The 13,024-nt window shown below is 46.3% G+C and overlaps 1 protein-coding gene across 3 annotated transcripts in view; it reads left to right on the top strand.

The window, feature by feature from the left end:
- The window catches only part of tbc1d5 (TBC1 domain family, member 5), a 604,945-nt gene that overhangs the window by 525,754 nt on the left and 66,167 nt on the right, over positions 1-13,024 (top strand). The window lies entirely within an intron of this gene.

The raw sequence follows: 13,024 nt of genomic DNA, 5'->3' as shown, positions 1-13,024 counted from the left end.
TTGCTGAAAACAAATCTGTACTTGTAGAGATATTACTGCATCCTGAGAGGATCAAATCCTTTTTTTGTTTCTGTTATAACCCCCAAAAGACCCATGGGGACGACCCGATTGATCCCCGTGGGGTTTGTGTAGCATGACCCAACATCGGGCTCGTTTATTCCCCAAGATAAAGCCAGTCCAGGAAGGAGCCAGCATCTCAGGATGGTCCCGGTTGGGACTTGGACTGTTGCTTAGTTGCTGTATTTCCTTGCTGTGAGTAGGAAATAAATTACTTTTGACACACCTTTTCAGGACTCTCCAGTGACTGCAATAGTTTCTCTAATTAATTCTAAATATTGTTGAGGTTTGAATTAATTTAACGAGTTAAAGTATTTCTGCCTTTTTGAAATTTAAAAGAATATTTTCAAAAGAATTTGACATCATGAGGTGATCAGTGCGTGCTTTCAGCAATTTAGCCACATTTGCAATGGGTGTGTGCATGTTCTCTAAATGAAGTGTGGGTAATTAAGGACTTTGAGCGGGTTATACATAAATTGATTCATGTGTCTGCCCCAGTATTGGCTGTGGCTCTTGGCACGAAATGTTTCCATTAATCGCTATTTTCTGTTTCAAGGTCAGTTTTCTGTACAGCGCAGCGCCTTGCCCCCAATTGTATGACTCTTTTCTTTAGCAATTAATCTCCACTCCAGGATCTTGCCAAAAATATATCAGAAATGTAAAGTCAACTACATTGCCCATACCTGCTATGGCAATATTAGCTTCAGAATTCTTTGGGAGGCTGGGGGTTGCAGCATGAGCTGTGATTTGGCATTGACTACAAAATATTGTAATGTAATCTGTGTGATTTCATTCAGCAACCTAAATTAAGATTTATCTTTCCAGCATTTTTGTGTCTGTTCTGTCTAATATCTCATGCAGTAACATACTGCTTAGTTCAGGGGAGGCAGTGGTATAGTGGTATTATCACTGGACTAGTAATCCAGAGAGTGGAAATTCAGGGACCCTTCCGGTGTCCCTGGCTCCATCATGTGCAAGAAGTGTGTCCAACTGCAGCTTCTATTAGACCGCTTGACGGCTCTGGAGCTGCGGATGGATTCACTTTGGAGCATCCGCGATGCTGAGGAAGTCGTGGATGGCATGTTCAGTGAATTGGTCACACCTCAGTTAAAAATTACTGAGGGAGATAGGAAATGGGTGACCATTAGACATAGGAAGAGCAGGAAGGCAGTGCAGGTGTCCCCTGCGGTCATCTCCCTCCAAAACAGATATACAGTTTTGCATACTGTTGGAGGAGATTGCTCACCAGGCGGTGGTGACAGCAGCCAGGCTCATGGCACCGTGAATGGCTCTGCTGAGCAGGAGGGCAGGAAAAAGCATGGCAGAGCTATAGTGATAGAGGATTCAATGTTAAGGGGACTAGACAGGCGGTTTCTGCGGACGCAAACGAGCCTCCAGGATGGTATGTTGCCTCCCTGGTGCAAGGATCAAGGATGTTTCACAGCAGCTGCAGGACATTCTGGAGGGGGAGGGTGAATACCCAGATGTTGTGATGCATATAGGCCCCAACAATATAGGTTATAAATGTGATGAGGTCCTCCAAGCTGAATTTATTGAGTTAGGAGTTAAACTAAGAAGTAGGACCTCAAATGCGGCAATTCTTAGTGGTAGCTTAATGGTAAAAACTGGGCGGCATGGACAAGTTGGGCCGAAGGGCCTGTTTCCATGCTATAAACCTCGTTGACTCTGTAACTCTATCTGGGTTAATGCTCTGGGAACCTGGATTTGAATCCCACCAATGCAGATGCTGAAATTTGAATTAAACTTTTTTAAAATCTGGAATTAAAAGTCTAATGACCATTGTTGATTGTTGTGAAAAAAACATCTGGTTCACTATTGTCCTTTAGCGAATCAAATCTACCATCCTTACCTGGTTTGGCCTGACTCCAGGCCCACAACACTGTGGTTGACTCCCCACACAGCAACGTCCACATCCCATGGATTAATTTTTTAGAAGGGGCTGGGATTATGTCAGGCCCTGATCAGAGAGCCAGAGGAAATCCCCATTAGTTCTGTGACAGACTTTATTGACTCCTTTGAGCCTTCCCCATGTTTGAGGTTCCCAGTGGCGAAAGTTTAGCCTGCCAAGAGCTGCCGTGTCTACTGGCAGCGCTGCATCCGCCCGAGATCGAGGAATGCGGTTTTCTCAGGCCTTCGGTGAGAGAAGGCAGGATGCAGATCAATGGGATACTGGTCGCAGGAGAGAAGGCTGTAGAGGCAGTTGAAGGCAAGGTTAAGCTCTGTGATGTCAGGGTGGTCACCTCTCCCACTGTCCATAACTTTGGTTTGAGGTCACTTTTTATTTATCTCATGCTGGAAGCCATTTGTAGATAAATGGGGTACGCAGGGCACAAGAAGGATTCCTGCTATGTTTATAGAGTCTAGTAACCTTAATTCGAGTAACACAATAGTTGTGATCTTTATCACTACCTTGTCTTGGCCCCTGACACCTTGCAATTATTTGTTATTTTCTCCAGAGTGAAAGAATGCTGCACCAATTAATCCCATAAGAGTTTATACAATTCTAAAAAAATATTCCTTAAAGGTCACTATTCCCTACATTTCCCCCTTTGCGAAGGGAATATTTTTGTTGATTTGTCACATTTCCACACCATAAGCTCAACTTCCAAATTTCCTGATTAAATATCGCAAGTAAGAAACTGAAGCTACTAGGTTTAGTAATACCAGACCTCAGGTATTAACAAACATAAGAGTTTGCATCCTCAATAAGGGAGTTTGAATGACTTGGTATACTAATTCATACCAGGCCCGATTTCCTAACCTGAATTTCCTGTCGCATTTCTTCATTCTGTTGGACCATTTTAATCGGGTGTTTCTCCATGGGATATGACCATTCTCCCACTTGGTACTCAAATGGCCTGCTGACTTTTTCCAGTATATTAGGCTGCAAAGTCATTTGATTTTTTTTGGATGTGTTCTACCCTTGACTCTAACCATTTCTGGTTAACCCAGGAGCAGGGTGAGAGGTAGAGTGTGCAGGTGGGCAGATGATCTCATTTGAAATAAAAACAGAATATGTTGGAAACACATGGTAAGTCAGTCAGCATCTATAAAGTAAGCTCTGACAAATGATCTCAGCCTGAAACAGCATCCTATTTTGTTTGGATTTTCAGGTTCTGATGGACCCATTGTGTGGTTACTACATTTTCTGTTTTTACTACGCCATTATTTAACAGTAATAAATTTTTGAAATGGCCCGGGTGATCATTATGTTTCTTTGATTTATGAGCGTGGACTTACAATTCACTTGAGTGTGCTGTACTCTATTTATGTCTCATGGCTGGTGTTCAAAGAGCATTCTGTTTGTATTTATTTGCTTGAATACAAGAATTTACATTTTATAATTTATAGGTGCACTCGTTTTGTAAAGCAGAAATGTTGAACATGTCATTTACAAGTTTTGAAAGAACTTTTCATGAACCAATAAAAAAAACAGAAAAATAAATTAGATTTCAGTATATTAAATACAGGTACCCGGTATTGAGATAGGTTCAAAAGAACAGGTATGCATAATTCAGTACAAACAGAAAATTCAAAACATTCTATAAACCAGCTTGTTTGTGTTATGATTTTTAATCATGGTGGGATAAATTCTGCGCAGAATTCTTTGTGTGCAGGATAATCAATGTGTGCAGAATAATCAATCCTCTGTTAGCATAACATACAAGTATAAAATTCACCCAATTTGAAGAAGATACAAGTAAAAGAAAATTGAAAGATGCGTACCAATACCTACAGTATAGTCAGTATAGTGGGTTACCTGAGTTCAAATGCAATTTCAATTGATGAAAGTCCGAGTTTGTTGACCGTACTACATGTGGAATAGATTTGGGCAGTTTCGAGTTAGTTCCTGGGGATGTTGAGTCATCACCACAAACTGAAAATAATTTTGCACTAATTGGTAATATCCTTCAAACAGATTAGGTTAATGTGGTTAGTTATGCTTGAGAAGAAAGAAAATGCTGCATTAGTAGAGCAACAGGTGCCCTTCCAGAATTGACTTGAGGTACTTTGTTGGGCCAAATAGGGCGACTGTTACTGAGCACCTAGCTGATCTGGGAGTGACTCTGGAAACCTGACATGGAATTCCCAAATTCATTTACATTAATGAGTACATATTGCTTTTTCTAAAAAGGGGAATGCATATTAAATTACAGTATCAGTAGATAAAACTACAGTAACTTTAAACAGGCACCCAAAAATCGATTAATTGGTCAATGAGGGCAGTGGAGATTGACAGCTAAATATAGAAACAGTGAAGCAATTAAGTGACTGATTTTGAGAAATAAATTGTTTAGTCTGGAAGGGCAGATGTAAAAAAAAACAACTGTGATGAAAGATTCAGTTATGAAGTACGTGGATTATTGCATTCTGCAGAAAATATAAGTCAGGTTTTACATGTTTATAGGTAAGGAATATAAAACAAAACCTGTCAGCTATTATAGAATCGTAGAATTTACAGTGCAGAAGAAGGCCACCCGGACCATCGAGTCTGCACCGGCTCTTGGAAAGAGCACCCTACCCAAGCCCACACCTCTACCCTATCCCCACACTATTAACCAGGTTCTCTTGAGCTAACGAAAGAGTGAGTTTATTAGTTACTAAAACTTGAGAGAGAAAAATAATTGTCATAACCCCCACGAGGACCACCAGCATTGATCTCCCTGCGAGACTCATGAAGGACGAGCTCCCCCCGAGAGGGGGCGGAGGCCACCCGCCTGGAGTACGAATATAAAAGCTGGGCCAAGGCAGGTGAGGTTAATTCTCCTCGCAAGGACTGTACTGGGAGCAATATGCTGCTTTGAACAGAACTACGTAAATAGTTAATAAATTGATGTTCACTTATCACCGGGGTCCTTGCATTACTAAAGTAATAAAATGCAATAAATGCACACGCGCGATCATACATACACAAATTGGAAATTAATTATTCCAAAACTGAAAGTTTAAAAAAAGAATACGTCTTTGGCTTGTCTGTGTTTGGCTTGTCTGTGAGGAACCGATGATGATAGTTTGCGATATTAAGTTGTGTGATTCTGGTAGCGCTGACTTCAGCAGTGGAACAATTGGTTTGGCAATTCTTGGGAGGGCTTCTCCGGTCGCCAACGCCGAAATCGCGTTCGGCAATCGGCAGGAGAATCCCCATTCACAACCGAATCGGGAGCGATGTCGCTTTTGCGATGTTCTGCCCCCTCCAAAGCGGCTTACCCGCAGAGTACGCCACGTACCATATCGATGCCCATCCCCCCCCAATGCTCCGACGGAGTCAGTCAAGTGTGGTCTCATCCATCGGTAACTCGGCGTAGCACCTGCGGACTCAGTCCAGCGCAGTCGGGGGAGGGCCGAACCGTGAGGACGGGGGACTTTGCCAGGGGCTGGGAACACTGTTGGAGGGTGGTCCAGGGCGTGCGAGCCGGCCAAAGAGGGGGGCACTATTTCGCAGGCCAGGTCCGCAAGTGACCGGTGCCATGTTGCACGGTGCGGTTGCTGCAGGCCGCCGCCGTGTGCATGCGCAGCCACGGGACCGGCAATTCTCCAGGAAGTATCGGCAGCTAGAGCCAGGTGCTCAATGCTGCCTTAATGCTAGGCCCCCAGCCAAACTAAGGATTGCTGGCCGTTTTACACCATTGTTTCTGTCGTAAAACACCACCATTCCCATGCCGGAGTGGGGACGTAGCCTCAAAATCGGAGAATCCAGCCCTTGGTTCTGCAGGTTAACTTAAATGAGTTGTTCAGTTTCCTTTTCGGCTGTGACTTTGCTAACTCGTGACTTGCTTCCAGCAATCAGAGCGAGAGAGACTTTTTTTCACCTGAAAGCGCTGGGATGCCAAATGGATGTTCTTCAACTGTAACCCTCACAGCACATGCTAACACGGCGGATTAGCATACATGTAGCAGGATTGCAGTTGGTTTTTAACCCCTTTTATTGGGTATGCCTGGAAAGGGGAAACACAAAAGTGCCTTTCACCCAGAAACTGCTTTCTTACAACTCACATCATGTCCACGGTCTGGGATATAACTCACAGGACATGATTTCTGATCAGATGGTAATAAGTCTCCAATATCTCCACAGAAGATTATAGTACAGTTTTTGCATTACTTCTCTTTGAAGTTTCTTGGCACCCTCCAGGTGCGACATTCCAATGCCTCTTTTACAACTGAGTACAATCCACACAGGAATTTTCCAGACAGAAACTGAATGATATTCTCAGACTTTACATTATTAACCATCTTTTGTCCTTCTTTTAAGAGCACAGGTCTTACTTAATTAATTTGAGGCTGTGATCCACTGCAATGACATTAGTGACTTGTGGATTAGGCTTCAGGGGACAAATGGCCTTCTGCTCCTAGTTCTTATATTTTTAGGATCGCCAACTCACCAGCATTAAAGGGTTGTCCTCGTGTTTCTTCTATGCCTTTGTGAACAACCAGTTTACTTTTCCTTCAGTATTACAACTTCATCTTTTATAATGAACTACTTTGAAACATTGAGCACCTCCCAGCTAAGTGAGCTCCAGGTGAAACTCTCGAAACAAGCATTTTATTTACCAGTAATTTTATTTACGACTAAATCAAACAACCCACCACAATCCATGCATCATATTATCAGCTCTAAATTGGCTAGAATTGAAACACCAGAGTCTTTCAATATCACAACCTGGAAAATAAAACCCACAGCCCATTGTTTATTAACCGTCGTTATTGACAGAAAGGAGAGTTTGTTGCCTCTTCTCTTAAACAGGACAATTTCAACTATTCAAAGTACCAACTAAGTTTCTATTGAAGTTAGGATTGTGGGCAAGGGGTTATATCATATAATATCTGAAGGCAAGATCCCTGTTTCTAGACTTTTACATGCTGCAGAAATTGTCTAGCACTTGACCATAAAACAGATGCCTCAAATGCCAGCTCCAGTGCCGATTCAGCGTCCATATTTAAATGCCGCTCCGATCTCCATCTCCGAAACTGGACTAAGTATGGCCTCATCGGGAAGTTTCCCACTGAGACCCAGAATCGAACCAGAGTCTGGTAGATAGTGTGGTGTTTCTCAGCGCACTCCTCCCGGAACTCTGTTCCGATTCAGTTCGATAGTGCCCCATGTTTCTGATGAACAGGTTAAGCGCAGTTGTAGTTTCCAAAAGTTGTTTGCAAATCAGAGTTAAAGAAACCTTTCCCAGAAACTGTACCAACAAGACATAGGAAACAAACAAATACTATCTGTGTTTGTGTTTGAAGAAGATTCTGCAAGTACTATGGTAAAATGAAGTTATTAGGCTGACACGCCTATTGACATGCCTATTTTTCTGTTTCCCAAGGCTAAAGCAAGTACTTAACCGATATCTTTATTGGTATTCAACTGAGTGACCATTTAATTAACGGTGGCATCAGCTGTAGGAAAACTGACATCTTTGTATTCTAGAAACCCATTAGGATTGGTTTTATTGAGTAGAGTGCAGTATTTGATTGATCTCTGTAGGAAAAAGAACTGTAATGTGCATTCAAATCAATAACACACTTACAAATTAAGACCTTTATAATTGCTATATATTCCAGCAGATAGTTCCTTTGTGACCTACACTCTGGAATTATATTCTGTTCTTGTTCTTGTTTCTCTAGTCTATCTCCAAATTGTCATTTGCAAAAGAGAGTTCCAAAACTGATTGACGCGTTTCAGAGGAATGATATTATGTTCAGTCAATTTCAGAAGTTGGACTATAATAATTTGAGCCTTCAGTTTAACAACGCCATAATGCTGATCTGCATTCTGTTGTGCATTGTTGCTTTCACTCTCAGCTTGATCTTCACATTAAAAATGGGATGGTGAATATGGGCTTTCTCTTGTATACCCAACATTCAAGCGGCATTGCATGCAATTAGTTCAATCGTTTTAAGGAAGAACATGCCTCCCAGGCCATGGTAAAAAAGGAGGTAATTCAGACATTAGAAGGGTTAAATTTGATAAGTTGAAGGTATTGGGTAGAATGTCTGTACTTAAAGTGGATAAGGGAAGGAATTGGTGGAATGTCGAAGTTCCAGAAGAAAGGAGAGAAGGAAGGGAACAAGCGAAAGTCCGCCAGCGAGTGCTGTTGTGAGTCCAACAGGAGGTAAGATGGCGGGTGCTGGTTCGTTGGGTGGGACTGCTCCCATTGCAGTTGGTACTCCGGTCGAGGTGGTATCAGGGGAGTTTGACAGGCTGTTCACCAAGCATTTAGAGGTTCTTCGAAGGGAGATGACAGCCTCGCTCAAAGAGTGGGTGGAGGAGGCTCTTTCCCCAATAAAGGCTATATTGATGAAGACGTCGGTTGAGCAAGGAGAGACTATGAAGGGGGTGGAGGAGGCTCTGTCGCAACATAGCGACCAGTTCACCTCGACGGGTGAGGAGCTATAGAGGGTGGTGGCGGTCAGTAAAGGGCTAAAAGCCGAAGTGGAGGACCTGTAGAACAGGTCCAGGTGACAGAATTTGAGGATCATGGTCTTGCCAAGGGGGTGGAGGGCCAGAAGCCGACTGAGTACTTTGTGGACATCTTCCATGCTAGCAAACAAAGGTTGGCTCGTGACCGGGAGTGGTGTGACAGTCGCTGGAGCCTTCAGGCAGGTTTCAATGGACCTGGTTGGTGAGAATGTTGGGGAAGGGGATCGATACTGGGTGAGACGTTTGCAAGAGGAAGTAGATGGGGAGATTCTGGGATGGGAAAGGGTGGGAGTTGGCGGTAGCAAAAGGATGGGGCTGGTCCGGCCAGATGAGCGGGGTTTGGAGTAATGGTGATAGTGAATAGGAAGGGCGAGGGTGGCTGAGAGACCCCCGGTCAGAATGGTGATGTGGAACATGCGAGGGTTGGGGGGACCAGTGAAGAGAGTGAGAGTTTTCGCGCACATGAAGAGTTTGAAAGCTGGTGTGATGCTGCAAGAGATCCATCTGAGGGTGAAGGACCAAATGAGGCTTGGGAAGGGTTGGGTGAGCCAGGTGTTTTGTTCAGGATTTCATAGTAGGGCCCAGGGAGGGTGGCAATTTTGAGTGGGTGAGCGAGTGAGGTTCCAGATGGAGATGGTGGTGGCGGATCAGGGGGCAGGAATGTGATTGTAACGGGTGCACTGGAGGGGAGTTTGGTGCCGTTGTTTACCGTATATGCCCCCCAATTGGGATGACGCAAGGTTCGTGAACAAAATGCTGGCTACCATCCCGAATCTGGATACCCATGAGTAGATATTGGGGAGGAGGATTGGAACACAGTGCTGGAACTGAGGGTGGACAGGACCCAGCCGCACTCACTGACCCTGTCGTGGGGTGGGGCGAACAATGGCGTTTGCTGGGCTTATGAGCCTGAGGAGATTTTTACACCTGAGGGATCGGGAGTATTTGTTTTTTTCGCCGGTGAACAAGGTGTTCTTGAAGATTGACATTTTTATGGTGGGGAAGGCATTGTTGGCTGGAGTTAAGAGAACAAAGTATTCGGCAATTGTGATTTTGGATCATGCTCCACATTGGATGGATGTGGTACTGGAGACGAAGTTGGCTCTGAAGCCAGGGTGGAGGATAGATGTGGGGTTGTTGGCGAACCAGAGTTTCTGTGATAGGATGGCGAAGGTGATTGAGGAGTATGTTGGATTCAACTGTGCGGGAGCCATTTCGCCATCGATGGTGTGATAGGCATTGAAGGCAGTGGTGAGGGGTGATGATTTAATTTAAGACTTAGGTGGATAGGGAGGAGAGGGAGGAAACCAATGGTTGAAAGCAGAGATATTGGAAGTGGACGGGAATTACACAGAGGATCCGATCCGGGGCTCTGGCAAAGAGGAAGGAGTTGCAGGCGAGGTTTAGCCTGCTGTCCAAGGGGAAAGCGGTGCGTCAACTGAGAAGGATGAAGGGGGCCATCTGCGAGTATGGGGAAAAGGCAGGTCGGATGTTGGCTGGTCAGCTCCATAGGCAAGCCGCCGCGAAGGAGGTGGTTTGCGATAGGACAGGAGAGTTGGTGGTGGCCCCAGAACAAGGTGTTTGAGGAGTTTTATAGGGACTTGTATAAGTCGGAGACACCAGACGATGAGTGGGAGATAAGGGAGATTATGGGGAGGTTAGAGTGCCCAGGGTTGGGTGAAATGGAGAAGGCGGGGCTGGAAGAATCGGTGGGGGAAGAGGAGATGAAGGCAGCAATCGGGAAGATGCAGACGGGGAAGGCGGTGCTGCCTGATGGATTCCTGGTGGAATTTTTAGGAAATGTAATAATAAGCTGGTATCGTTGCTGGTGGAAATGTTTGAGGATGCGAAGGTTAGGTGGGTTTTGCTGAAAACGATGGGACATGCCTCAATCTTGTTGCTGTTAAAGGACGAAAAGGACCCTGTGGAGTGTGGGTAATATAGGCCCATATTTCCCTGAATGTGAACGTCAAGATATTGGCAAAGGTGCTGGCATCAAGGTTGGAGGTGTGCCTTCCGAGGTTGACTAGGGAGGATCAGACTGGGTTCATTAGGGGCAGACAGTTGTCATCGAATATGAGATGTTTCTGAATGTGGTGCTTTCTCTGGCAGAGGGAAGGGAGTTAGAGGTGGTGGGGGCATTAGATGCGGAGAAGGCATTTGATCAGGTGGAGTGGAGTTATCTGGAAAAGTTTGGGATTGGGCCTAAATTTGTTGCCTGGGGAGGGGCTTCCGGTGGCGCTCGCGAGCGGAGTGGCTGCATCAGGTAGTGGCTCCCGCCGGTCCGCGATTTGTCGAGGGTTTCCCCGTGGTTCTTTCTTCCCACGAAAGGGGAAGGGTTTCTTCGGCCTTTGGGGCCTGAGGGACGGCCGTCGGGTCGGTCCGGTTTGGAGCCGGGAGTGTCCAGCGGCCGGAGCGGGAGGCATCGACCCAGAGGTCGGATGCGTGGGCAGAGCTTGACATGAGGCGAGGCAATCGAGGTGGCAGGCCTGATTCCAGAACGTGATGTAGAGGGGGAACTAGAGCACACTTGATGGCTCCCAATGAAAATGGACCTTTGAGGAGTTTGAAGTCCGGTCCCCGAGGAAGAGATTTCCTGACTTTGGAATTTTTGGGGAAAAAATTTGTGAAAATAATTACTTGGTTATTTTTGGATTGAAGAAAGAAAGAAGAAATAAGAAGTCGTTAGAGGATGCGAAAAGCAGCTAGGAAGAAGGAAGAAAACCCGGGTTCACCGTTGAATGAGAAGGCCAGCAAAAGCGTGGACAAGATGGCAGATGCCGGACCGCATGGTGGGGCCGCACTACTTACGGTGGAGAAGATGACCGAGGTGATGGCGGTGGAGCTGGAAAAGCAGTTTGCGAGGCATATGGAGGCTTTGAGGAAGGAGACGGCGGTCGCATTGAAATCGTTGGTGGAGGAGGCAATCGCCCCGGTGAGGGTAGCTGTGGTAAAGACATCGGCCGAGGTGAGAGAGCAGGGTGAGAAGATGAAGGAAGTGGAGGAGGCCGTGTCGCAGCACAGCGACCAGCTCACCTCGATGGGGGACGAGCTGCGGAGAGTGGTGGAGGTCAACAGAGGACTCCGAGCAAAGCTCGAGGACTTGGAGAACCGCTCGAGGTGGCACAATCTGAGAATTGTGGGCTTGCCCGAAGGGACAGAGGGCCCAAGGCCAACAGAGTACTTCGCTAAGAAGTTGGCGGAGCTGATGGGGGAGGGTGAGAACTCCTCCCAGTAGAGCTGGACCGAGCTCATCGATCATTAAGGCCGAAGCCCAAGGTGAAGGAGCCGCCAAGAGCAGTAATTATCTGCTTCCATAAGTACTGCATGAAGGAGAAGGTGATAAGCTGGGTAAAGCAGAAGCACGAGGTGCAGTGGGACGGTGCTGGAGTTCGGATTTATCAGGACTTGACAGTTGAGTTGGCAAAGAGACGAGCGGCGTTTGGGCGAGTGAAGGCAGCACTGTACAAGAACGGGGTGCAATTTGGTATGGTGTACCTGGCGAAGCTGAGGGTAACGTATAACACCAAAGACTTTTATTTTGAGACAGTGGAGGTGGCTGAGGCGTTCGTGAGGGCAGAAGGCTTGGGACAGACGTGAGGAGCGGAGCTCGAAGAGAGACTGTGGACTGTATGGGCAGCTGGAAAATGTATAAATGCTGCAACTTTCTTTTTACTGATGTGTATTGTAACTTACTTCTCTTTGCATTGTTACAGAGTTCAAGGTAATGGTTGGGTGGATTGCCGTTCTGTGTTGCGACGGTTATATCTTATGTTAGTGAATTGTATGGGTTGGATTGTTGGTTTTGTTTTTTCTTGCTCTAGGACTCGGTGGGGCGGGGGGGGGGGGTGTTTGATGTTAACAATGGACAGGGGCGGGTCAGGCTTATGGGGCAGGGCCCGGTGGTATGATGATAGTAGATAAGAAGGGTGAGGGGATGAGAGACCCCCAGTTAGGATAGTCACGTGGAACGTGAGAGGGTTAGGAGGTCCGGTCAAGGGTGCTTGCACCTCTTAAAAGTATAAAAGCCGATGTGGCAATGCTGCAGGAGACTGACTTGAGGGTGAAGGACCAGGTGAGACTTAAGAAGGGTTGGGTTAGTCAAGTGTTTAATTCTGGATTTGACGGAAGGGCTTGAGGGGTAGCGGTGCTGGTCAGCAAAAGGGTACGGTTCCAGATGGAGAAGGTGGTGGCAGATCAGGGGGGTAGATATGTGATTGTGACAGGGACGCTGGAGGGGAGATTAGTGGCGCTGCTAAGTGTATATGGCCCCAATTGGGATGATGAGGGATTCACGAAGAAGGTGTTTGGTGCCATCCCCGACTTGGACTCACACGAACTGATAGTGGGGGGGTGGGGGGGGGGGGGGGGACTGGAACTTAGTGCAGGAGCCAAGGTTGGACAGATCACGGCCGTGCTCGCTGGTCCCATCAGGGGGGGCGAAGGCGCTGGCTGAGCTAATGGTGGAAATGGGAGGGGTGGACCCTTGGAGGTTCCTGCACCCAAGGGAACTGGAGTACTCATTTTTCTCAG

The sequence above is a fragment of the Scyliorhinus canicula genome, chromosome 5, assembly GCF_902713615.1.
Source record: "Scyliorhinus canicula chromosome 5, sScyCan1.1, whole genome shotgun sequence".
In the NCBI taxonomy this organism is placed as follows: Eukaryota; Metazoa; Chordata; class Chondrichthyes; order Carcharhiniformes; family Scyliorhinidae; genus Scyliorhinus; species Scyliorhinus canicula.
This window is presented reverse-complemented; position numbering and strand designations above follow the sequence as displayed.